Genomic DNA, 27,703 nt, shown 5'->3' on the forward strand with positions numbered 1-27,703 from the left:
TTACTCGACATCATCCGCGCGATTGATTACGTGAACGCGCATTGTTTCTCGAGCTGTACACGCGCGTCTAGACACGACAGCTAGGCATTCGATCGTACGATAGATTATTAATCAATTACCGCGCGAGCGCATATGCTTATGTAAGGTTTACTTTAAACAAAAGGGAATTTGTATAAATGCACGTCTTACATAATATTGGCGATAGTAATGGAAATCCTGATACCTAATACGCATTTTTTTTTTTTATTTCTTTTTTTTCAGCGACGATACGCTTGACCTTTTCACAAAGTATAATTTTGCACGGATTATTATGTATATAATATTTTATCGTTGTTATTTGTAATTATTCTTCATCCGTAGTTTAAATCTTTTTACTTCTCTCAAATACGGAGATCTTCATGCTTTTCTTTTTATTTGCGTTTAAAATTTGTTTTTATTTTTTTTTTTCTCTTTTTTTTTTTTTTTTTTTTTTTACCGAGCGAAGTTAAACGTCAGTATTAAAGTCTAGCAATCAAATGAATCAAAGAAAACTTTCGTAGCGTTAGTAACGGGCTAACAGCGCAGACGCTAATCAAGGAAAGGCTCTTTACTAAATCCGCTTTCAAATAGGTAGCTAAAGAAAATTATTATTCGCATTACGAAAGTCACGAGTCGTCTCTAATAACACGCATGAAACGACGGATCTTTAATAAGTTTTCTTCACATTACACGAAAATTGGTTTATTATCTGCTCCCTTTCGATTTCCTCATCGAGAAACTGCGGCACATGTACGTACGTAAGTTCGCGTCCAGCATTTACGTATTAACGCGAGAGTTTGACGACGTCGTTACGTGGGAAAAATTCGTCGGTACAAAAGAAAGAAAAGTTAAATAAATATTCGACTGCTAATTTAACGCTTAATGGTATATTTTTTTTTTATTTTGTTTATAAAATACAATTTTTTTATTACGTACGGTTTCGTGGTATTTTAATCGCAGACTACTTTTGCAAGCGATATCTCACTTAGAGAAAATGAAATTGCGATTTCGCAGCGATCATTAGTAGCCCGTATAATTGAGCCCTTGCTGCGCCGCGAAGTATGATATATGCCTAGACCGCGTGTGTGCAATCGCTGAAAGTGCGTACAATTGAGCTTACGCAACGTCGCGAGGTGCGTACAACGAGTTTCGTTTCAATTTTCGCAATTAACTCACCGGGAAGAGTGCTGCGGTTCTTTCGACGCGTTTTACAGCGCAAGCAAATGAGGTACCGTGATTTTCTACGCGACGCCTAGCGTCAAAGTGCGCATTGCCGGTATTAATACGCCACGAAATTTACTGCGCAGTCGGGAGAAAGGGATCCACGCCTTGCACGATCGTTTTACGATGATAAGCGCGGCTTCCTGCACGGCTCTTCCTCGTCCCAGTTCGCCACCTGAAAAAAAAAGAAAAAAAAAACAATTTAAAAAAAAAAAATAAAAAAAGAAAGAAAGAAACCTGAATTACAATCTTAACGTTCAGCGGCACCGCGACATAATTCAGCCCTTAGCGCGGCGGCAGGTACTGAGCGATCTGTGCGATCATCCGCGCCGATACTTTCGCCTAGCCCTGAGCTAAATCTCCCCGCGACCGTCCGATTACGACTCATTGGCAGTAACGTACGCAGAAGTACTAAAGCGCGAGCGTGTCTGCCTTAGTAGCGCCTTAATGCCACAGTAGCCATCTATACGCTTATACGTCTCGTCTTTCTCTCTCTTTCTCTCTCTCGTAAAACTAATTGCATCAGGCCTCAGTTTATATCACCGGTGCCCGCGCGTCTCCTTCTCTCCGCCATGCGAAGCTTGCTTAACAAAGGTAGAAAATTGCTCGAAGGGGAGGCCCCTCTTACGTCTCCGCGACCCCCTCGCTCGTTCGCCGAGCCCGTCCTCCTCCCCTTCGCCGCCTTCTGCTTCTTATTACTGTCCCGTGCATATACCGTTGTGTGCACGCGTATGGTCAAAGAGCGAATAACAAATGCAACTGGACGATAGGACCATAAAGTTCGCGGAACCACGTGCCGCTGGAAATGCTATCGGCCATCGTTATTTTCTTCCCGGTAACGTCGGGCACCGCGATTTTATCTGAATTTTAGCTACCGCCGTATATACCTTGATAATAGTGATTATATGATCTGCGTCGCGGTATCGGAGCCCCGGCGAGCGAGAGGAACGCTCGTCCGAGGCAACACGCGCGCTCGTTCAGGCGTGAGCCGCCGCCACGCCGAACTACTTCCGAGATAATAATTCGCAGTATCGTTTAAAGCTCTCTTTTCCGTTAAAGGAAAATTCGAACGGCCGCGGCCGACAGTGGGTCAATCATTTTGCTCCGCAGCCCGCTCCGCCGTTCTGGAACGTCTTATCTTCCTGTATTTATTTACGTAACATTATACGTATATGCATGATAAATCAATTACAATATCGTAACGCAAGACACTTATGCAAGACGGACCATATAAAACTTTTTTTTTTCTTTTTTTTTTTTTTTTTAAATTTAGTTCTTTAATTTTTAACGTTTTATTATAAATACAACGGCACTTTGTATGTTATTTCAAAAAGCGTGATTTATAGGCTGCGGCATCGTTATCACATGTGAGTAAGCTTTTTTTTTTTTTCTTCGTTTTGCCTCGATTGCAATATCTTTGTTTCGCCCGTGGCTCGTTCCGAGGCGAGGATGAAGCTATTCATAAACAAAGCGCTATCGCGCTCGCGGAACCGTGCGCTCGCCGAGCTCGCGCGAGATCGCGGAGTGTGAAGATTAGCAAATAATAACGGGGCCAAGGTTACTACGGGACGCGCTGCGTCGTTCGCCGTTGCCGTTGCGGAACAATGAGCCTTCATGCAAGCCGAACATCGGCGTAGCGTATAATCGGCGGCGGGGTCTGTAAAAATGTTAATTTTCAACGAAGACCCATTGTTCTTCGCATTCGGCCGGGGCACATATATTTCATCCGCGGCCTCGGCTTTTCCGACGTTTCCAGCGACGTTCACGGACACGTCTTTGCGTATTTTCGCTACTTCTCCGCTGATCGATATCGCATCGTAATGCGCCATGTCCGGATTGCACGCAAAAGTTGTAAGCTTTATTATGCATTTATGCGCGCTTATCATGCCACGGCTGTTTACTCGGCGCGTAAGTAAGTTTGACCCGTCATCCGACGAACCGCCGGTAATTAATTCGTCATGATCGAGTGCTACGCAATTAGCCCACGGCACCATCGCCTATTAGTCACGGCGTATTTGAAGGAGCTATGTATATAAAGTGCAATTGTTCTTTATTACATATAAATTACATATAAATATTACATATATAATTATGTATATAATTGTACGTAATTAAGAACAATGTTTTTTTTTAACATTTAACATATATTAAAGTACATAAAATATTCGCTTATGATATTTCGATGTTATGTAGAGCCGTGTTTGAATATCCTATTACGCGTTCAAAATTTCTCGACGTGGCAAGATTAATCATCGAACCGAGCGGCGAGCCGTAGGCCGCGTTAACGAACGGAATCAATTTTGGAGTGCATCAAGGATGAATTTCATTTCGGTGTCGATGACTGGTCGCGCTCGCGACCGAATGACGAATCGCGCCCGGGACAGCGTCCCAGGATTACGTAATTCAGCCGCGCGATGAATATATACTAATTATCTGGACGTCCCCGCTAATCGCCGTCCCGCGTTGAGAACCGGGCTGTACCCGTGATCGCTCCTATGATCGATCACCCGGTTCGTTGATTTATCGATTCCGCGCGTAATCGCGATCTCTCATCTCGACACTCTCAACTGCTACCTGACGGCAGTTTCTTTCTCTCTCTCTCTCTCCCTCTCGTTTCGTATAAAATATTATTCGCGCGAACGCATAATAAAACAATTGTTTCCCCTGGACGCTGCGACGACCGGTTCCGCGTGCGGCAGAAATAAATCTTACTTCGGCACGTTACTTCCTCGGCGAAATTTATGCTCCGCCTTGAAAAAGGCGTCGTACACGACGTGACGAGTGGCACACGTCGTTCGAATAATTGCCCGCGTATTGCGATATCAATTCCATGAATTTTCACGGTGTGTTAAATATCCGTGAGATGCTATCTTTCCCTCGCACCTGGCAAAACGACGTTCAGGGTTAAGCAAGCGTAGCCATCGGTCAACACTTCTTTCAGCCGCTCCTCAACAGCTGGGGAAGCAATTAAATGGCATTAGAAGGCGAAGGAAGAGGGGGAGAAAAAAAAAAAAGAGAAAAGGAAAAAAAGAGGCGATAGTACATTGGAAGTCCGGCGGGAGATCGGTGCGGCGGAGACGGGCCAGTGGACGGCATAGTGGACTCGTGTCAGATGTTAATTAAGGCCAAGGAGCGGAAAACGCTGGTCTCTCCCGCGAAGGGTGTCGCAAGCCAAGAAACGGCCGGTCTTTCCGCCCCACCATCGCCTATCTGCATCGGCCACCACTACCATCGGCGTCGGTGGATATATCGGTGAGAGCGTGCGCCAGGATTTTTATCCTGCGGGAGTTACGACGGCTTTCCAACTTACCGGCCGTCCGTCGTTATGAGGTGGCCTGCGCTTGAATCGCGATTACCACTACGCTGGCTCCCGGCCACCGACTCGTCGATAGCCCCAGCCGGCCTGGCGGTGGGAGATGAAAAGGAAGAAAACAAGGAGGCAGGTCAGGAACACCGCGGTTGCAATTGCGTCACGAAAATCGATGCTCCGCCGCGCGGCACTATTTCACCCGACAGCCGAACGGAATTGGGCTAAACAGCCGCACAATGGCAGACGTAACGTCGAGGATAATGATTACGGAGCGTCACGGGCATGTAACCCATTTAACGTCGCAACGCTGCCCTGACATTGATCGCTGTACGTGATCTCCGAACGCGCCGACGCCAAATCGCAAATTAATTCAATGCCAAGTTGCGAGGGGAACGGTTTACAATGACGTAAGTTGTATACAGAGAATGATATCGCTCGCACAATACCGCCTTTTAACGCCTCGTTAAAAAAAAAAAAATAGAAAAAGAACTGTCGCACGCTCGTCGAACTATTTATCGCTAATTGTATAATTATAAGCGTCGCGTGGCGGTGTTGATTTAACGTTTGGCGGCATGGCAGCCTTGGCTTTAAGTATATCGTGATATCGTGGCTGATAGCAGGTTCAATAATGGTCGAGCTGTAGCACACTTGGCGATGCTTGCGTGACATCGGTGCGCTGATTAAAACAACTTACTTATTAACGATCGAAATCGTAATTAGCGATACGAGTAATTGCCGATCGATTACCAAGCTGGCGACGTCGCTCGACGCCGTCAGCCTTCGTCTCCAGACTCATCGTCTTGCAAAACTCGCGGTGAGCCGCGACGCTCGCCGACTTGGCGGCGGCCGTGGATTTACCGAGCCATGAAAATCGAACGACGATTTTTTTCTCTCTCTCTCTCTCTCTCTTTCTCTCTCTTCCTCGTCCCCGAGAGTCCCGCGTCCACGGAGCTCCGCGGCGGCGCGAGTAACGGCGATCCAAGTATAGGACGATAAACTCTCCCGAGCGTGCAACACACGACGCGGTGCAAAATGCCAGCAACTCCGTAGGCGATCTCTGACGCAATATTTCCCTCCCTCTGTCTTTTTCCCGCCGCGTGCACGCGCTCTCGCTCGCGCTTTCCGCCACGCGCTCGCGCGACGTCGCAGTACCAGTCGACAATTCGGATAAATGAGCGTAGCTTTCATACGAAATCTTCAATATTACATCGATATCTTTTCTCCGGTTTAAAAAGAAAAGAAAAAAAAAAAAAAGAAAAGAAAAAAGAATACGTGACATTCGATGCTCGTGATATTTCGCTCGAACGCTCTTTCATAAATCGGTCGGCGACACCGGGATTTAGGTTCTATCTAGAAGCGTTCGGCATTACCAACGCGAAGTTGAACTTCAGGGAGAATTCAATCCGTGGGTCTCCCTGAGGAAGCGTCCGCCTAAACCAGGTGCCGGGAATATACGCGCCACGTCGTTCCTGTAAATTGAAGCGACGTCCGTGACGCCTCGCTGCCGCCGGTAAAAGCAACGATAGGGGTTGCGGGGCGAACAATAGTGTTGTTGCCGAGATTCCTTGATTCCTCCATCCTCGCTATTTTTCCGACGACGGGCAACGCTCGCCGTATTTGACTTGGTAATGCTAAAGGTCTCGTACGGCTACTCGTATTTTCTCTCTCCCTCGCTCATTCTCTTTCTTCCGCTCGCATCGCGTCGACGCGACAGCAGCAACGTAGCGGCAGGTCCTGATGTCGCTCTTTTTTTTTCTTTCTTTTTTTTTTGTCCTAGGACAAGGCGCGTCGCCCTCGAGGAAGGCGCCGCGACCGACGCGCGAAACGATGCGACGGCGGTTTTGATATCCTCGCGAAATGGCGCATTCCGCGTTTTCCATTCGAGCTTCCGCAGTCGGGAGAGCGTACCAGATTGCCCAATTGCAATCGCGACTCTTCACTCGCGAGCTCTCAGCCGACGTCTTCCTATCTTTTTCTCTTTCTCCCTTACTGCTCCCATTCCTGCGCTTAGTTTGTACACTGACCTTCCTCAAGGCCTTATCTGCCGCCAGGAAACGCTACGAACGGGACTTTATGCGAACATTACACTTGCGATCCTCGCCGTCGAATCGTCGCGATTGTCGTACGCGCACATTTTACGAGCGGAAGCCCCCGGCGTTTCTGGATCTCCCGGAAATTGAATATCTACGATAGCACGGAAGAATTCGAGTTCACCACGTCGTAACGCGATACTGAGATAAGAGTCCGCACGAATAATTACGCGATAGCGTATCAAATGTGCGCCGGGTCAGAGCCGTCCCCGACGGTGAATTGATTCCGAGCGCTTCGCTGTCGCGACCGGACAACGCGCGCGCCTTCGGCTTTAACGCAATCGAGTCTGTTCGTCGCGATACGATTATTCGGTATGCGCTAACTACCCTTTGCACAAGAGTGCTCGACTCTAACAAACTTCCCTGAATATTCATGCGCACGGTGTTTTACAAAAATACAGATCGGAGGCATCGGCGGACACGATGTGCCTTCCATGCTGAATGCGCCGATCATAAATATGTACGTCGGTGTTGCGCGTTAATACCGCTGTAAAATCACGGACGCCGATAGTGACTCGCGGCTTTTCGGTGAGACATTTATCGGCGGCGAAAGGAGGAAGTGTGACGAGCCTCGCCGCCTCGAGGACAATGGAGATTCCGCGGCGAGGAGAAAGAAATATTCCGCAAAGTCCCTCCGTTGTCTTCGACTCGCGTCCAGAAGATCGTGTATATACCGACGAGCTCCTATTACTTTTACTGGCCTTGCGAGTAAGTAAACTTTACTTTACCCGCCGATGCGTTTCATTGGCTCCGAGGTGCACACCTTCGGAACGGAAAAACTTCCTGCGGTGTCTCAACATATTTTGACGTGAATATATTAAAAAGAAAAAAGAAAAAAAAAAAGAGATTAATCGCGACTATTCCTACTTTGTTTCAATATTCATAATCAGCGTGATTACTTGTAGTCGTATTAAAAAAAAAATTGATTTTTTATTATAAAATATACGAAGGCCGTTCCACGGTCCAGCTCGCGTATATAAACATTCATTCTAATTCCTCTGACGACGTTAACGAAGGTAGTAGCGATAACGCAATTAACTGTCGGCGGTGTATGTAAGGGCTGTAAGTAATAAAATAAACAGATAGTTTAGGATCTCCCGGTAATAAGAAAGTACCGTTGCGCCCGACGTTACGCCGCGGCGGGAGTTATGTCGCATCGTGAATAATGTCAAGGAAGAGAGAAGAACGTAGCAAAAAGATATAACAGGCGGGGAAGGTAACGCGATGAACAAGCGCGCGGCATCAGCTCGGCCGTTAGTTTATTGTCACGTTGCGGCAGTTGCCACTATGAAAGTATCGCAATAACGCGGCTCAGTTATGGCTGTTCACTGACGCGGAGTACCTTCAAGGTCAGCGCAATCATCTCCCTCGTTCGCGCGAGAGCAGGTCCGAATTTTTCTCGCGCGTGGCGTAATGGGAAACACGCGAATGCAACCCATCATCGAAGGGAGGAGGGGGAGGGATATCGAGGAAAAGGACTCGCGAGCGAGCTCCGCGTATGCGTGAATTTATACAGCGGCCGCAAAAAAAAAAGGGCGATCCGGCCGCGGCTCGATTTTCCTCGTCTGATAACGATCTGGCGGATGCTGCGGCGCTCGGTTTAATGCGGTATCTGTCACGATCGTTATCGCCGGTTAACGAGCGAGAGCGCGTCGTGCAGGTTTATATATTCAGCGGCTTATATTATTACGTAATGATTTAGCAACGTAATCGTCGCTGATAACGCACCTTTTTTTCCCCGGCGCCACCGGTTCGATCCCCGAGCGCCGGGTCCCGCGACGCTTCCGAAGGCGCGTCCCTCAACTCGCGCCGCAATAACCCGACCGCGACGAAAACGTGGAAGATAAACGGAACGTTTCGATATCGAGAAACCGTATTCCCGGGGCTGCCGCGGCTGTACGCTTCTCGGACAAGAGCGCAAAAATAATTTAGTTCGCGCGGGGTTAAGGGGTTTATGATAATTTAAAACCGGTATAGTCGCGGCAAGAGGCGGCACCCGGGGGCCTGCGACCCGTCAGCTCGACGGGACGTTCGCGAGGCGGCGGGTTCGCGCTCCGCTTTGGGAAAAATCTCGGGTTTTCCCGCGGCCGAGAATAAATTTGACTCGTTACTCAGTGCTCTCGAAATTCGAGAACTCCGCGCCCGAGATCTCCGCGTTGCGGCGTGTCGTCGCTGAAATTCGTTGACGTGACTGTACAGGGTCGTGCAAGCTCGGACACGTTTTCCTAACTTCCTCCCTGGCCCTTCTGCGTCCCTTATTCCCCATCACCTCCTCCTCCTCCTCCTCCTCCTCTCTTCACGACGACGAAAAAAGAAAAAAAAAAAAAAAGAGAGAGAAAAGAAAAGAATACGTCCTCTCCCGCGTGTTCCATGACTCCCCATGATTCGGCGCCGAATCGTACGCAGTCCGTTGCACCGCGGAGCGGGACTTTTTGCATAATTTCTGTCGGAAATCTTTTGCATAACCACGATCGCATCCAGATGCGGCGCGGCGAGCACCACTTAGCGGTCGAGAGCGGGCTAGGATGCAATATTTATAGACCTGCCTGAGCCCTTTCCTTGGTCGTCGAGTGCGCTAGGGTGTTCTCATTTAAATGTGCAATCGTTTTACATTTTCATAAATTAATTAACGTTACCGCGTTAAACAGAATGGAAATAAACCGCGAAGAACGGAGCAGAGAGAAGAACACGACTTTTTGTGTTGTTGTATTAGACGATCGCTGGTTTTCCGGTAGCTCGCTCTTTTTTTTTTTTTTTATATATATTTTTCAGGCCTTTAGTCTATTTGTTCGTTTTCATACGAGGTTGCGCGATGCAGACGTTAATTCCTAAACGCAATAAGGAGGTTACCTCACCGTTTGAAAACCGAAACGAATTGATCAACCGCATTAATAATTCGCAATTGTTTACTGAGATAACAGAGACACCGTGGTATTTATTTTTCTGAAGAGTCTTCGTTTTCTTTTTCCCCTTTTTTTTTCCTTTTTTTTTTTTCTTTTTTTTTTTTTTTTTTTTTATTTATGCAACGTTGGCTGGAAATCCGCCGTTGCTTTTCACGGCATTGAACGATCTTTTCGATCGTATCGTTTTGTTATGGTCAGAATTCTTGGCAGGTAGTGTACCGGGTCGTGCAGGCTGGGACACGTTTTCCTAACCACCCCGCTTCACCCCGTTCTCCTCCGTGGCCTCTACCACCTCCGCCGCCCTCTCCTCCCGCCTGACCCCTTCTTTTTGCCGCCCCTTTCCCTTCACCGTCCCTCTCTTTATTTCCCCGCGAAGAGTGCAACGAGGACGAAGGAATCGGAGGGACGCTGCGGGGCAGACCCATGCGGGAGGGAGATAGGAGAGAGATGTTGAAGCGAGCAAGTGGACGGAGTACCCTTCGCCCTCTTCCTCACCTCCTCGGGACAGTGGACGAGCGGAGCATTATAACTTGGACTACGTCCCTCTCTCCTTCGCGTTGCACAGCCTTTCTTTCCCTCCGTCGCTGCCCTCGCCTACTCTCCCTTTACCTCTCTCTCTCTCTTTCTTTCTCTCTCTCTTCTTCTCTCTCTACCTCTTGCATCTTTGCCTCCCCTCCCCGCCGAGATCACGACGCGGGACACGGACTCCTTGCCCGTCCTTGATCACGCAGACTCCTTTCAGCACGTCACCACTGACGCACGTCACTGACGACAGCGTCGTCACGACAAGCTGGTTCCACAGCGGCTCCGGGTCTGATTATCACGAAACGTTTTCGTTCGCGAGAAAATCGACGGACTGTTTATTGCGATGTTAGTAACCCGGCCAGTCGGTGTAATTAACGCGTTAAAAGAATTCGAAACAAAAGCACACCGATTAAAAATAAAGAAGAAGAAAAGACAGACGCGATAAATTAAAATTAATGTCGTTCGAGAGGTGGAACTATATTGCGCGAAAGTTGGAACAGGAGAATGAGAGAAACTCGAACAATGATGTAAATTGTGGATTGGACATTAGGTGGACATCAACCACAACGCATAAATACGCGTAGCTGCGTACTATCTGTCACGGGATGCGTATCGTTACGCGATCTCTCGTGTGTTGTTACACGCGCAACCGATAATTATCCTAACAGCGTAATGGCAATAATTCCCGACGGTGACGCGCGCTTGTATTTGCGACTTCTCGGAGTAAGTTGTTGCGGTAATCACTCGGATTGGATTTTTCACCGTCGCGTTGGAAAACGCGGGAAGAGAGTACGTGTAATAATTCTTTTCTTTTTTTCCCATTTTTTTTTTCTTTCACGTAATATAAAATCCAGCCGATTTGCTGTTGGCTCGCGTCGACTTCAAAAAGAATGAATTATTCAACGCTTTTGCCCACAAGAGACAGAAAACTGCGGGATAACTTTTATTGGAAATTTGACACGCACATTTGACGTACACGTTTGGCCTCGCGTTACATAACGCAGTCGTCCCCGAGAACGGCGCATCGAATGTAACAGCTTCGTGACGTTCGATCACTTTTCGTATCAGAGAAAGATTCCGCCCTGTCGACATCGTGGAATAACTCGGGCTGCATAAAACTATCTCCCGAGCATCTCGTTACTCGAATCTTGGAGTTATCATTTTCTGGGGCCGGTCGTTGAAAATCAACGCGACCTCTCTTTCCGTCTTCGACACGTGGCCTGTGCCTGACATTACGCGCCGTGCGGGATCGTAAGTCTCGCGATATTTCGTTCGAATAGCGTGATTTATTTCTTGCGGCGACGCAGTCTTCATTCTTGTCGACGGAGATAAATGCAAACAGACCTTTCATAAATCATGCGCAACGTATGATTAAAAGCTTGTTTTATATTTAGCAAGGTTTTATTTTTTTTTTTTAATATAAAGCGCAAAAGTGCATTTTCGTTTTTCCGTCAAATTTATTTTTCGTCGCGAGAATAACGCGGGATTATTGCAATTCAGACGTCGACCTTTGCAATCTGCTGCTGTCGCAATTGCGGCGAGATGTGTTGTGCGACGACAGCAGATTGACGGAAATGGGAAAAAAATCGTTTGAGATCTCAGGCGGAGGATACTCGGCGTAGATTACGCGCGCGCGGTTCGAAGAATCTGCGGAATCGGTGCATTGTTGTGAGCGTGAAGGCGAAAAGTCGCGAGGAATGATGAAACAGCTTGATGCAATACGCCCTTCGGTCATCATAAACCGTTCCAGGTGCATGCGTGGGAGAGGTAAATTGCGCCCGGTGCTTATTGACAATAATTTATTTCCACATATCTTCATTTATCGCTCATGTTACGCGCATCAACAGCTAATAAATTATCGTTAAAATTCTTTCGCGCTGCGCTAATTAATTACGGAGCGTCCAATTTTACGCGATAAAGTATTTTGGAATTTCCATATGCCTGTGCACTTTGCAATTTAAAACGTTACGTGTCTTTCCAATATTTTGAATAGACGTGGAATAAATTTAAATCACCCCGTACCCACGCATCGGCCCGCATTTTGTCTTCCCCGATACGTCATACGCTTACGTCAAATCGTATTAGCGCCCGATTATTTATTTCTGTCTAATCCCCATCTCTTCGTCTAATACATTCGCGGACGCAAATGTGCTTACTTAACAGTTCATTGTGCCCAACTCTCCCTGGTCATATTAATCACACATCCCGTGTATACCACGCTGATACGGCTTCGCCATAATAGCGATATTATTACAGCAAATATTTAGCTTCGTGCTCGCGCTCGGCTCGGCGGCATCAATCTTGAAAATCCCGAACATCTCTCGGCGTGGCCGGCGCGGAGTAAACACGGCGTGGCGGGTAAGCGCGAGACAGTAACGGTACCGCCGGTAATTTATTCCCGCTCGATGCTGGAAAGCCACACCGTGCTACGCGAGCGGGAGATGCACGCGCCTCGCTGATGCCGCTGACGCCGTTCGCTATGATGATGCGCCGCCGATGGCGGTCCGCCGTCTATCTACTTTCTCCAAGGCCTCGTTCCGCCGATCGGGCGCGATACATATAGGCGCGTCCCCTGTCTGCTTTGCATAAAGCGCGCCCGGAATAATAACAATATATACGATCGCGTTAATGGCAGCCCCTCGCTGCACACGTCGCGGCGGCGGGCGGAGGGCGGAGGGGGCGGGATAAATCCGCGGCGGTCTAGCTGACGCCATCTCCGACGCCTCGATGCGATTCGTGTGCCAGCCGAGAAATACCGCGTACATATTCATGCGAGTCCCTTGACGTTGCCGCAATCGCGATGTTTACCGGCGAGCCGTCCAGCCGGGTGACTAAAAGATTAGTCTTACGAGCGACGTACGCCTAAAAGTAATATTAATTTCTGCTGGCGTGAATTAACTCGTGAATATTGATGAAACAATTTTCCGCCGAGCGTAGGTACAAACAGCGAGCGATCGCCGAAGTATCACGGCCGATTTAAGACGATATGAAAACGTTCCGACGGCCGCGAAGTCGTTGATGGAAAACCTCCAACTGTCGCGACGGCGACTGCGTACCCTTATATCCTTATCTCATTGTAAAACAAATAGATTCAATAACAGACCTCTCCGGTGGAAAGTCAGCTGTCCTTGCACCGGCCGTTCTAATCGCATCGAAATCCTTGATCGCGTGGGCGTGGGGGGAGGATAGCCGTTTCGAATTATCCGGCGAGAAGTTAAATCGAGCGTTTCTAAATTCTCGCGGCCCGGCGGTGAGCAGCCGCGTTTCGCGAAATGCAGTTTTACGAAACGAAGTCGCCGTCATATGCCGAATGCTGTATAAACAAAGACCCGGATTGAAGGTGTTGCGTTATGAGTGTACAGCTCGGGGATCGCGGTGGTGGTGCGTACGAGAGAAACACGTATATAGGCGAGCCTTAGAGATTGTAGGCTTGGTGTTAGGGAGCCCAAGGCCAACACCTGCATCGTACCCCACCATCGACACTCCAACACCAACGTCCGCGCGAATACTCTCCGTACACAGAACTGTACCAATACTAGTTCTCTCCGTTAACTACCATTAAATATACCGCCACTTTGTCCTTCTTCATCTCCCTTCCCGCCTCATCGAGGGCCACGCCGGCGCGACGGCGAACCAGACAATTTATAGTTTCATCCCGGTAAGCTGAAATAGCGTCGGAAGCCAGCCATCGATAACGAGAAGATCCCGAACGAACGATAAATCCGTAAATGGATATTAGAAAATAACGTCACGCTATAGCTGAAAGCACGCGTGCTTAATAAATCGATGTACCTTGCATTAGAAATTTCGGCACTTGGCGCTAAAAATGTTTCGAATATTAAAAAATATATATTAAAAAAAAAGATATGTATATATATATAAGTCGGTGGTTTGAAATTTTCTGTGCTTGTATTTGAACAAGCATCGAAGAAGTTGCACAGGTACTTCCGAGCCGTCTCCGCTGGTCCTTGAATAAATATTTGCTAGAGAAGTTACGAATAGGTATCGATTCAAGATCGGCGCTCGATTGTTGCTAAGCCGTTTTCAGGATCCCCAGAGGTCCTTTCTATTAAAAAAGTGAGAGTCCTTCGTTGGATCCTTCGGCGATCCGGCTCGGACGTACTTTGCCGTATCTTCTACCTGCGCGCATTTAGCAAGAGCGTTTTCCCTTTCGCTTCCTACGCATCTCCACGGACGCGGAAGGCGAGGGACAGGGAGAAGAGGCGAAAAAGTGGGCTGACCGCGCGCGAGAAACGAAGAGAGGAGAAGGTATCGGCCGACCGAGCGGCTTGTCCTGCACTTTATAGCGCAATACGTTACGACTTGCAGCGTGGGCCGATGTATCTGCCCAGCTGTCCCAAACCCACGTCTTTCATGACTCGGCCGGTGTCTACGGCCGGGTCCACCTCTGCGGTAGCGCAACTCCGGTTCCAGTTGACCAGTTTCTCTCCGGGCAGCCCCGGCCGGCAGCGAGCGCTTGGCCAGTGCTGGCCAGTCAACCAGCCGTGCTCACGATGGCATTGATGCGGTTCACCGAACGGCGAAAGTAATGCACCGTACACGCGGTACGCCGCGCCGTACGTGCACACGGCCGTCGTCGTGGTCGGTGCACGCTGCACACCGCTAATCTTTCTTGGCGTATATATAACGCGCAGCACGCGCCACCGGCTCGTTTCTAGGTTACTACGAATGCGTAAAGACGTCTTACGGCAGAGACGCGATACCGTCGCGCCTTTCGCCGTCGTTCACTGCCTTCGCCGTCACGGGACCGTGGGCCCTCCTCGTACCTCCCTTCTGCCCCCCTCCCCCCCGCCGGTCCCCGCCACCCGTTACCTCACTCGGGGGGTATTTCTCGAGGTCGCAGGGTTCGTGGAACCGGCTGAGGGCGGCAGTGCCCGAGGTTCCCCGTAGCAGAAAATCGCGTACGCGGTATTTTCGAGCAGGCTGCTCACGCGATGCGTCTTGAAAGTTGTTTTACCCGTGCCGGTCGTTTATCCGATATTCTATCATCGGCAGCGTAATTGGATCGACACGTCAGGAAATATTACGTTGCGTTACATGGTACTTTGGCTAATGGTTACGGCGGTGTAAAAAAATACGCATACGCGCGCGGTATCGCTTCAATTAATTTTAATTTTGCGTTTTATACGTGCATACATTATCGCGCCGGGCACTCGCCGCTCCCGCAATTAATAATAACGACACTGCGTCAGATGATACGCGATCCGATTGAATTATTATCTTATTCGTGGCATAATAATAACCGGACGCGCGGAGTTACAGACCGGGGTGTAGGATTAGCCGTCCGCACGGTCCTCTCGGGGGCCCGCGACAGGTTATCGCGTGTCAATCGGGGAAACGCCAGACGCCACCGCGTCGCGGAAGGGATGCGTGCCGACGATAAGAAAGGAGTACGTTGTCAAGGACGTGGAAAGATAACGCCGGTGCAACTCTTTCGCCGTCAGTCTCCGTACCCGAGCGACGCCGTTTGCGCCCGTCGGCGGCGACAATATCGGGCCACGCTCGCGGTTTTCCCATTAATAACGTCGATCCGATTGCATCTCGCCGCCGCCGCCGCCGCCGCCGCGCGAACGACGACCTGTGCAAATTGCAACCGGTCCTAAACGCCGCAGTCCTACGCTCGCGGACAGTTCTGAGACGTTTCGTAATAATTCCGCGCCGCGTGCGCGCTCATGCGTGTCGCGACCTGGATCTTTTCCTCCCTTTCTGCGCCGAGCCACCGCGGGAATAATCATTTTCGACGCGTGACATTAGCCAGCGAGGCGGGAGCGGTAGCATTCTCGCCGCCGCGAGCTCTCCTGAGACGCCTACTGCGCCTCGATGCCCGGAAGAGACGTTCTCGCTACGGATCACGTACGCCTTAATATGTTAAATTGGGGTACGAGTAGTAATAGCGTTGGCGGCGGGTTTGTTGACATGGAGTTGTAACACGCGATCTCGCTTTCGATATATCCGCTGCCGTGACTCGCGAAAGCTCTCGCAGAGATTTTTGAATAATTTCGTCAAAATATGAATCAAAATTAAAAAAAAAAAAAAATAAAAAGAAAAAAAAATGTTTAATGCATTGCTAGATTAAAAATTAATTGTGCAGTCGTGCGTAATAGGATCATTTTTTTTTACGGTTTTAATATACAATATTAAGAAGACGATTCTGAATAATTTTAAACAGATTTTACTCGTCCGTTGGTTACTTATTAAATACTTAAGCGCAATTTAATATGTAGGATGCGCTCCGAAGTAATTACCCGGTTTAATATATAATCGGATCGATCTCACCTTTATATTTATCGATAGGAAGCAGCGATCTTCTAAGCTATCGCATTAATTCTCACACATCGCAATCGGAGCAACGAGAGCGCGATCATTTCGAGACCATTGATACCGTAGGAAGCGTCGAACGTGGCGCGGTTTGTTAAGGATTCATTACAAAAGGCGTAACGTATCTGACGTGCCCTTTTAGTTATCGTGCAAAAGGAAGAATCCGCCGGCGATCGACCGCGGCAAGTACGGAGTGGATAATTCCGCGGACATGCGGTCTTTCAAATCATATTACCAACTCGCAACAGTTTATGAACGCTCGGGCAATAGTCACGGTAGAATTCATCAATCGGAAATGGAATTTCTCCTTAATTTGCAAAGTCGTTAACACCGGTAGCCGTAGCAATTATAACGGGACGGCTCCGCTCTGTGCGATCAATCCTTTGATCAGCGTGCTCGCGCACGCATGTATGGCGTTAATTGGATTACGAGCTATCGATTCGACGGCTAATGCGATCCCTGGTTCGCGGGATTCGTTTCGCGGAACGCGGGGCTGCCTTCGCTCGGCAACAAATTGTCTCTTGCGTATCAGCGGCCGGCCGGCTCGCGAGCGTGTTGCGAAAAAAGAAGCGCCCCGGCCGCGCGCTACCGTTTTCCACGAGCCACTAACCGTCGATCAGGCCGCCTCGGGAGAGGATCCTAAGAAATCCGCGTCGCGGCAAAAACCGCCTCCGTGCCGATTCGTTTTTCTATTACCGGTGGAATCTTTTACGCATCTCTCTGTTTGCCGCGAGCACTTGGCCGGGATGCGCCGCGTATTCGTACGCGGCCCGCCTCGTCGCCTCTTTCCGAGTCCCGCGTCCTCGCTACGTGCTCCGGTGCTCCCCGTCAACGCGGCTGTGTGCATTCGTGTCTTGGGTTACGACAGAGTAGGCCCGTTATCGAGGCCTGCTGATTGCCTTTGAACAAAGAGGGTCTCGCCACGCGGCCTGCGCCGGACAAGGAGCGCGATAGAAACGAGAGAGGAAAAGAGTAACACGAGGAGATTGTTCGTGATGAGGTGGTTAGACTGGTTTACGCACGTGTGTGCGTGCTGGAAACACACGGGTCCCCTCCCCTCCTTCCCTCCCGTGTGCGTTTTAAACTGCATGAGCTCGCGCGCGCGATGCATTGAGGGGGCGAGAGAGAGAGAGAGAGCGAGCTCTCGGTTTTCCTTCGTCTTCGTTCCACCGACGGCTCGCCTATTTTCTCGCTCTGACCAACGACACCGTCCTCCCGCTCTGTCCCCTTTCCCCTTATTCACTTTCTCTCTTTTTCTTTCTCTCCGCTCCGTCTCTTTTCCGACGCCTTGCCTGAACTTGTTCTTGGTCGGCGCGATGGTGCACGCGGAGATTGAGCGCGGCCGAATGCGCTCGGGCGGAGCGGAGCGGTGCGGCGCGACGCGACGGGGGTGAGTGGCGTTGTTTGCGGTGCTAAATAGCGACGGTGCCCCGTCGGCGCTCGTGGTAGGGGCAGGAAAAGGGTGAAAGTCTCTCGGAAAATCGGCTCTTTCTCCCGATCGCGTCGCCCGAGAAAGAAAGAGAAAACAGGTGTGTGCGCAGAACTTTGCGGCCGGCGGCCGGCGCGCGGGTAAAATTGAAATATAAAACGAGCGAGTACTGTTATAAGCGGCGGAGAGGAAACCGGCGATCTTTTCAGAGGCTGCAATTTATGGTTGTGTAACGCGAACGCGGTAGCCCGCTGCTCCCTCCGATAATTTATTAATACCCGTAACACTCGTTATCCGGAGTTTCCGCGCGTCGCTCCTAGCCGCGGAATTAATTCAGATCGCCTGGCTCCGTATTTTTGCGCGGGCAAAGCCCCCTCGCGGGTCCCAGCCACTATCTGCGCGGCCGTTGTTGGAGAACAGCTTCACGCACGATCGACACCGTGATGCAACGTGCGGAGCGACTCTCGAGAGCCGTTCGTAATGCGCGCTTTTGTTCCTGCGGCGTATTTACAATTTGACGCGAGGTAGGCCGAGGTGAGGAGAAAAAGAGAGGAAGAAAACCCCGCTTTGACGATGGCGGGCGTGCAAGTATCATTGCTTCGGTGCAGCCCGATGTCGTGGTTGCTTTTGAAGGTGTTAATGCGTGTGGAGGCGGGTTTGTTGGCCCGCTTCTCTCCGGCACCGCCTGCCCTCCCCGCGCTCATCTCCCTTGTCCCTTCCTCTTCGTCTCCTTGTCCCGCACCCGCTGGCACTGGTTTGTTTTGGTTCATCGAGTGCCGCGCACGTCGTGCGTGTGTCACGACTGTTAAGTGTGCGCGATGCATGCGACACGCTGGTGGAGGTGCGCTCTCGCATGTGCGTGGATAACACCGCGCGTACGTATGCACGCACGCACGCACGCCGCGGATAATGTTAACAGCCGTTAGTAAGACGTGCGTGAGCCCCATACCCCGCTTGAAATTATTGTCTTAGGTATCGCGATACTGCGACGTCCCGTCAGGAACGCAAACTCCGCTGCCGCCGCAAGTCCGGCGGATATTTTAAAAGAATGAATTAATATTGATGACGAATTAAATGCCATTAATTACACGTTTCTCGCGGCAGCCAGGCCTCGCCGCTATCTATTTGCCTTTACTTATATACCTGCCTCTCCACTTCCGCGTACGCTCGGCCGGTGTATCGTATCTGCTTAAGCTAACTTTATCGAGGGATTATCTGCTTTCACGGGGCCTTCGGTAAATTACCAGGAGCGGCTACAATCTACTTGTTTCTTGTCTAAACCAACACCGACGAGATAGAGACGGCTCCGTCTCTATCAGAGACCCGACTTGGCCGAGGAGCTCGCGCCTCTCTTTGCGAAACGCCCGCGCTTCCCTGAACTTGAACTCGTTCGTCTTGGTGCCGTCGCGTAGTACGAAATCGTCGTTTCCTTCTCTTTTCTTCGCCCGCTTCCTTTCCTCACTGCGCTCACAAAGCACACAATAGCACCCGGCCGATGCCACTGTGGTGGTTATGGATGAACGGTAGCAAACGAGAAACGGCAGCCGACAAGAAGAGCCAGAAAAAGGGAGGACGGAGAGGCGAGCTGCGGTAAATTGTCCAACAACCAGAATCCTCAACCGCCGTTGCCGATGACGCAGTTACGGCCGCCGCTCCGGGGATGCGATTATACTACTAATTTAAGCCGTTTTTTTTTCCCTACCTCTTGCGAGAGACCCCGTCGTTGCATCGGTTTGAATAAATCGCGCCGCGTATTTCCACGCCGGTATCGAGGCGCGTTTGACGATTGAGCAATTCTGATCGACACTCGGTGAATCCCCCGCAACCCACGAGCCTTGCATCGCCGCGGCGTTAATCCAGCATTCTGAAATGCGTGAAATCGTGTATCAAGGATCGTGTTTCAAATCGGATTATTATGCGTCGACAACAGCCTCGCGTGAGAGATGCGAGGGTCCGATAGTCCGCGCCGAAGGAGCGTCTTGCGGACAAACGGGAATCCGGAAAATCCTGTTTCACTTCTACCCTCGTCTCTCAGCCGGAATAAAAATATATTGATTTGAGGTGGAACGAATCTTCTCGCGTATCCGCCGACCGAGTCGCTCTTACGCGTCCCGAAGACGGACGCGTTGAAATCAGCGCGCGCCACGGCGATCGGGTTCCTTGAACCGGCCACGCCGCGCTATAGGTAGCCGCTTCGCGGATGTTGCCGCCACTGGTGCAATTCGGTTCCGTGAATCCCGAGACCAGTTTAATCCACGTCGAGCCCGTCCAATCTTCGCCGGCACTTCCTTGAACGGGAGAATGAGTTGTCAGTAGCGCCTTCACGTCGCGGCGCTAACGCGCCGGTAGGCGGCTCGCACACATATTATACATATATACCAGCGATGAGCAGGTCTCTTGTTTCTTCCTGGCGATCGCCATCGGCCACGTTCACCGTCGCGACAGATGTTCCACCTTTTTTCTCGTCGCAGTGATCGCGAAACGATTAGTATTGATTTACGAGCAATTTCGCCTCGAGAGAGAAAGCCGTTTTGCGTGATTTCTGCGTCGCCATCGATAACGCGCGCATTTTCGATAATCTTTACGTAACGCGTGCAACGATTGCATAATTATACTCTATCAATGTTAATGTAATTTAAACGAAATTATTATTTTTCTGTTTTTTTTTTCTTTACTTCGTAAAATTATCGCAAGTACGTAATTTAAAAATATGTTTTTAATATTTTTTTTAATTATGTTTTAAAATTATATTTTTTTATATAATATTATATTTAATTAAATACATTTTTCTTTATATAAAATTATATTTTATTAAATACATAAATTTTAACGCGTAACTTTTATTGTACAGTAAGCTGTATTAAATACAGAAAAGTAACAATATAATTTTTAGTACAGTAGAAATAAATCGGGCAAGTCTATCGAATCTTGTTTCATGTCTATAATGGCAGATTTCTACCTGAATCTCGAAAAGGATTTGAATCCGTCTCAGGAAACAGGTGTCAAGAGGCCAAAGGGACGAGGCGAGGAAAGGGCAGAAGTAAAAGGAAAAAAAAGGAAAAAAAAAAAAAAAAAGAATTGGCGGGAGAAAAAGCGAAGTCTCTGGCACCCAACTTCCCCTTGTCTTATATTCCTCGAGCGCATCGGGGGCCGTCGCAGGCAGGCTTCTCTCTCAAGGATAACGAGTAATCCTGGATAGTGGATCCGCCGATCTCTCTGAGGGAACCCACTCTCCTCTTCTCTTTCTGCTCACTTCTTTTCCTCGTCTGATCTCGATCCTTTCGGCCTATACGTAGATAATTACTGGCTTTTCGATTTTCGTACACGGTGCAGAATATCACGAGATGCATCTTGGAGTATAAAAATACCAAACCGTAGGTACCTTTATTTTTTTTTCTTTTTTTTTCTTTTTTTTTTTTATTAAGGTCACTTTTGGCTAGTAAAATGGACAACACGAGATACCAATTATAGTTCATCTATCCTTTGCGATCTATCTTTGTCCGTTCTTCTATCTTTCTATCCCTAGAACGTGACTCGACGAAAGATTGGGGTTTTGTTTTGACAAATCCTCGAGTACTCGCGCGTTCGAGTCTCTATCCTCGGTGGACCCACGTTTCTGGGTATCGTGCTTTTCTATGTGAGACCCCTTGCACTCATGTATTCGTGCCGAGTCCTCCGTTCTTCTCTTCCTTCCCGGCTATCGAACTGACGTGTCTGAGGGCTAAACAGAGAGAGGATATGGAAAGAGAGAAAGAGACGGGGGTACCTTAACTTGCTCGTCGTTTTGTCGGAGTCCCCACCATCCTGGCCTGATGTAAACACGAGTGGCTGATAGCTGTGGGGCCCCGTGATCGTGGCGAGAGGCTGAAGAGGCAAGGGACCCTGCGAAAGGGACAACTAAGGAGAAAAAGAGAGGACGGAGAAAGAGAGGGAACTGTTTCGAGTCCGAGCGCTGCCGAGCCGAGACGAACCAGACCGAGTCGAGATACAAACGAAACGAGCAAAGGGAGAAAAAAAAAAAGTAAAACACGAGGGAGGCAAAGTGCAGCTGAGCTCCAAAGGCGTAGCCACTCGCAACTTTATTCGATCTCGACTTTAAGCCGATGTAGTACGTGCTTTCTGAGACGAGTTTAATGCAGTAAAAGAAAAAGAAAAAAAAAATTAAATAAGCTGCAGTTGTTTAGAAAATGTTAATTAACTCGTAATACATTTAATGTATGTATACTTAATTTTGTAAAAAAAGCATTTCATATAAATTTTTATTAAGTAATATTATATTATACGAAAATTCTTAATGGTCGCTTTTTTATAGTTTAAATTAGTGTTCTTTTCTTTTCTTTTTTTTTTTTTATAATGACCGCTATAATTATTTATTCCACATAATTTCTCGTTAACGATTAAAATAATGAATGTAGGCCATCTATTGTCATCGGGGTTAGTCTGTGATTTTCCGGTAAAAAAAAAAAAAAATAAAAGTGAAAAACACGCGGCCGCTAAGCTGACCTCGTCGAACGGTGCAAGAGGGATGATGCTTTTTTTCAGATTGAATAATGTCGAGCTGGTCCATTGTGTTTTGTGTGCAAGTCAGCCCTCAATAACCTAGGGCCCTAGTCAGACAAGGGCCTCAACGGTTTATATTCGTTGAATTGGGTCACAGCAAAGTGCTTGATTGTATTTTTTGTCCAGCCGCTCTCTCATCTCTTTTTCTTTTTTTTTTTCTTTCTTTCTCTCTTTCCCTCCCTCGCTCCCCCGGTTTTCTATCTGCCTCTCGCCAGATCTTGTTTTCCACTTGTTCCTCGTTTATTTTCTCCTTCTCGCTTTTGCTTTCCGACGTCGCCCTCACTTCTTCTAGGATTCATCTAATTCTTTTTCTTTTTTTTTAGGGGCGAGAAACGTGAAAGAGCAAAAGGACCTACGGATGCGGGTGAAGGGTAAGTGTTATTATGAAAATGATACTATACCTGTAGCCAAGAGGACAAACCGCAGACCATGGTAATTACGCGTAATGAAACGCCCGAGTGGACGAGAGGCGGCGAGGAGCAATTGACGACGTTTATACTTACACGCCGTGGATCTGAAAACCGAGTAAACTGCGACGCGATATCGCGTGTAAATAAGCCATAAAAATCGGCGCACCCTTCTTTCATACAGATGATTACACGTAATGTTTTCGATGGTGAGGCACAGGAAACGCGAAGTTCTTCGTTACAAAGTGTTAAAAAACAAATTTTTCAAACACAAGAATATAATATATTTCATTTTGCAATTTCAAAATTAGAAAAAAAAAAAAAGTGTCTTTAACAGACCGAGTTATCGTGTAATAATACAACACTTAATCATCGAGTTACATCGCCACATGCCTAATATCGCGTTTCAAAACACAAGTCCGGCCATTATTCACACATCACGGCGCGTATCTTACTCTCGTCGATTTACGTTCCTACCGGTCATCTTCCGTTACTTAGGATGTCGTACATGTGCGTGGTCCACATCTGAAATTCCCGAACACGTGTTTCACCCGCGGTCGCACAATGTTTTTAGCCTTTTGTTTGACGTGAATCACCTTCCATGTGACTCTCTCGGCCGCGTAGCGCCGGCGTGTGCGTAAAGTACGCGGCGTAAGTCGGCTGTATGTGGATGTTCAACAGGTACGTGGGGACCCCGCCGTCTTTCTCTTTCTCTCGCCCGCGCCGCTCTCTATACGGAAACGCTATGTTACACACGTACGAGCAGCTCCATACATGATGAAGGGCTTCCAGTATTGTCTCTCTCACCCTGTATGACTCACTAGAGGCGAACCATAAAATAGTCATAGAAGTGAGTTATGCCGCGACCCTCGAGCGCCGTAACAAACTCACGTACCACGCGACTTCTGGCGGACGCGCTACCTGTGTTGACGGCCTCGATATACACCGGACACGTTAACTAATGTTCGTCAACGGCCGGCTACGCGCTGCGGCCTCGCATTAATTGAATTTACGTTTTCTCCGCCGAGTTATTGACTCCTCGGATGAGCAGCTATTAAACGCTAATCGGTACGGCTCGCTGATTACATTTGACATTCCGCGAATGATTTAGAGAAACGTAAATCTACGTTTTATTGGAACGCCGGTTATTTATAGGCGCCTGCTTTATTAACTCATTACCTTCTTTTTTATATCGCCGCCTGTCCCGCGGCATCTTAATCGCACGTTTCTTTCGTCGCCAATAAAAGAAACGAAAGGTGACAAATCTATTACTGTAAGAATTAATAATTTCGAATTGAACGCCGATAAAGATTTACGCTCTTCTCAAGATTTGTAAATTATATACCGTATGCAGCTACAATATTTTACTTTCTCTAATTATCGAACGGTCGTGTTTGTATTTATTGGAGAGTTTCACAGATAAGCGAGATAACGTTTCGCTATTTGCAAACCTGTTTAGGCGCATTCGTTGTTACTTGTTTAACGGTCAATCTCACTCTGTTGCACAATGGTCAAGCCGTTTTTCTCTCTTCGCGTTAGCGTTATTAATGCGGCTTTACCGCCGCAGTTTCTTCGATTTCTTTTGGCTTGAACGCCCGAGATAACAATCTACGATGGCGCGCGCAGGTTGGACGGTATAAATTGATAGACTTCGGAAAGACACCACGGAAGGGGTTAGCTACCGCATGCGGCCCAATGTCAGTCGGTACGCTCGACGAATACGTTGACAGAGATTGAAAGCGACAGTTAGATAAGTAGAGAATAGATGCTCGATCGTGAATAACAAGTAGATTAGCTTGCTCTACCGCGGCAATCATTTTCAGATGGATCCGATAGATTTGCGAGACGGCTTACTCAATATCGGAAACGCGCCGCAGGAAAGTGGCGCGTGTTTATGAAAATCAATCGGGCGAGTGAAATCGGCCACTGCCGCGAGGGAATTTTTATCGGTGGCTCAAGTAAACTGCGATAATCTTATAAATAATTTTCTCGCCGATGTTAATAACGCGGTGCCACAGTCGGAGCTCGTATCTTTTTAACATCGCGATATCGCGCGCGTATCTGAGATTCATATCGCAGTCGAAAGAGCATTTCCATACATAAATACGTCTTAGAAAATTATTTCAACAATTTGGTTATATAATTACGCCGCTAAATGTTTATTATACCGTTCGATCCCGGTCGTGGCTCCCTGTGTGGCAGCGAGAAGATGAAAAAGATACTGCGCGCATGTAGCGTGCACGCGACGGTCTATCGTTCTTTCGGCCGTTGAAAGCTCAGTCCGTATAGCTTAAACTCGCGTCTAGTATTTCCAGCTGCCGTAGAAAACGAAATCGTTAGCCAAGTCATTTCTTCGCTCTCGTTGCTCCCGACACATGGCTAACAGTGACCCAGATCTAAAGTGGCTGATAATTACAGCGAGTTGTCAGCGAGTAGCAGAAAGTAAATCTAAGCGTCTACTGGACGTCGAGGAATCATTCTCGAGTGGCCAGTGTGGATGGCAGGTCATTGCACAGCGGGGGCGGGGAATAAAATTGAAAGGAGAGAAAGAAAGAGAGAGATAGATAAGGGGAAGAGTGCACGGGGCTAAATCGAGAATAGAAATGCGCACATCATTCAGTGTGTCCAGGCATGAACGTTCGGGATTAGCCCAGTTGTCCTAAGTAAGCACTTTCGAGCTTTGAATAGTATAAAACGATGTCGTCGCTTTAAAACACAAACGGGATCAACTAATAGAAAGTAGGACGGGAGGGCAGGAGGGAACGACAGACCAGGATCTAAATAGTGATTTACTTTTTTCTTCCCGTTTTCTTTTTCTGTTTTTTTTTTTTTTTTTTTTTTTTTTAATCTTTGAGTGATATGTAGCCTCTTTCTAAATAAGCGTAGATAAGTTTTATCTTAATTACCGCGTATTTAAAAAAAAAAACTTACGTCTTTTATATGTAAAAAAAAAAAAAAACAGAGTTTACGTGAATTTATAATTCGCAATTTATATTTGATAATATCGACGACACTTATAATGTAATTTTTTTTTTTTTTAAGTAGAGGTACAAAAAAATATCATTTTTTAACGCGATTTGCATGCGTTATTTGACACCATTTCATCAATAACCGTCGCTGTTCACACTGGTGGGTGACGATCTCTGCAGGTACGTGAAAACGTATTCGTGTAATGAAGAAGAGAGGAGGAACCACGGTCGCTCGTCTCCGTCACGGCTACCGTCTCACAATAGGGTGTTTTCCGTCCCTTTCACCCCTGCAGCTTCTTATTTTCATAGAACGGCAAAGGTGTAGCTTAACACCGAGATTTACATATCAATAGCTCCCCTACTAAGTTCGCAGGTGTACTACCCCGTGCAGTATAAAAGAAAGAACAAACCTTTTGGGACAAGTGTGTTACGGCGAGCACTGCGGAGAAACGGTTACACCACGATTTTTGTACCCGCCTGTCTCCGTCTCGGTCGCACTCGGTGGGACCCCTCTTCGCCTTTTGGTTACGTTCGGGGACCAGGGCGAGAGAGGAAGGTTCGCATTATCGAGGGGTCGGGAATCGAGGGTAACCGAGTGCGGAGTGTATGGGAATCTCACAGGTGTATAGTTTTCTAAGAGAGCGGAGGACTTTGCCCCAGGCGAACGTTCGCTGTGCACGGGGGTGCGTGCGAGACACAGGGGGGAGAAGAGAGAGAACGAGGCCGAGGGGGGAAGGGGGGGGTTATGACTGTGATGGCGATATTAAAACACAATATCCTGCAGAACGAGAGAGAGCGCGACGTAGGTAACGTTGAAAATGTACGGCGATGGAAAGTGATGACACTGCTCGAATGCACGTGCATGGGAATTCGATACTCTCCGCTTGAAAGACGGGGGGCGAGGGGGAGGAGGGGAGGGTGCGCGAGGGAGATAGACCAGACGGGTCAAGAGTACTATCGTAAAGTCCCACGGATCGAAGCCTTGGAAATTTCAATCGCTCCTGTAATCCTTCATCCATCGATATGTCGAAAGATTATCCACGGTGCATGCGCGTGGTGAGGCAGAGCTGAATATGCGTCACGTCGCGGTCTAAGGAGGAGCGCGATGCGCTTTATGCATTAGTCATTATCCATCTAATACACGTAATTGTACATATTGAATATGAAGCTCCGCGTGACTGAAATTAAGAAAAATGTAAGGAGATGTCTGTTAATGGCATCATCAATCAGACCTGGCAAATGGCTCTACCAATGATACAATCGCAATAAAACGGTAGTCGTAAACGCTCGTACCATCGACCATGAAAGGGTTAATGTTTATCGAATTTAACGATGCGATGGTAAAAAGATACGACGGTTAAAGGTAAAAGCGGTTTGCTAAAGAGAACGTTGAACCTAGGGGAAAAAAAAAAAAAGAAAAAAAGAAAAACAGAGCTGCTGCGTCACTTGAAATAAATTAATCAAAAATCGATGCGTTTTTTATATTACATTAAATATAATATACGTAGATGAATATATTAACGAACTGCCGTTTATTCGGAGATAAAGAAAAACTGCTTTTACTGTATTTTAAAACGTGTTGCGCAATATCAAACGGATAATAGCTATCGCCCAGCTGTAGTTTAAAGTCGTTTAACTTTGACTGCGTAGTCTCGATGGTCCCTTTCTTCGCGACAATAAAAAAGAATTTCGTGCTGAATGAAAAGAAAATTATCTTTGAAAATTCACAGCAGACTTGAGGCTCAATTGCACGGCTCGTTTTTTTTTTCAACAAATCTTTCTCTTCCAACGTAGGACGACAGAGAAAAAAAAAAAAAAAAAATTTACGGACATCTTCAACGTCTAATACACACATGCATCCCGAACGCGTAAATGCGATTGGTACGTTTTTCGTAGTAAATTTTCCGAAAGCGAGAGTAGGGCGTATATCGA

The 27,703-nt window shown here is 48.0% G+C and overlaps 1 long non-coding RNA gene across 2 annotated transcripts in view; it reads left to right on the forward strand.

Annotated features, from left to right (window-relative positions):
• Window positions 1-27,703, forward strand: part of LOC139104178 (uncharacterized) — a 252,242-nt gene that overhangs the window by 195,702 nt on the left and 28,837 nt on the right. Inside the window, exon 6 of one of the 2 annotated variants that reach the window (XR_011546001.1) lies at window positions 22,719-22,766. This is a non-coding gene — a long non-coding RNA (uncharacterized lncRNA). Of the gene's footprint in view, window positions 1-22,718; window positions 26,467-27,703 lie in introns of those variants that run through there. The other variant, XR_011546000.1, reaches the window with a different exon arrangement.

This window comes from Cardiocondyla obscurior, linkage group LG07 (assembly GCF_019399895.1).
Source record: "Cardiocondyla obscurior isolate alpha-2009 linkage group LG07, Cobs3.1, whole genome shotgun sequence".
Lineage (NCBI taxonomy): Eukaryota > Metazoa > Arthropoda > Insecta > Hymenoptera > Formicidae > Cardiocondyla > Cardiocondyla obscurior.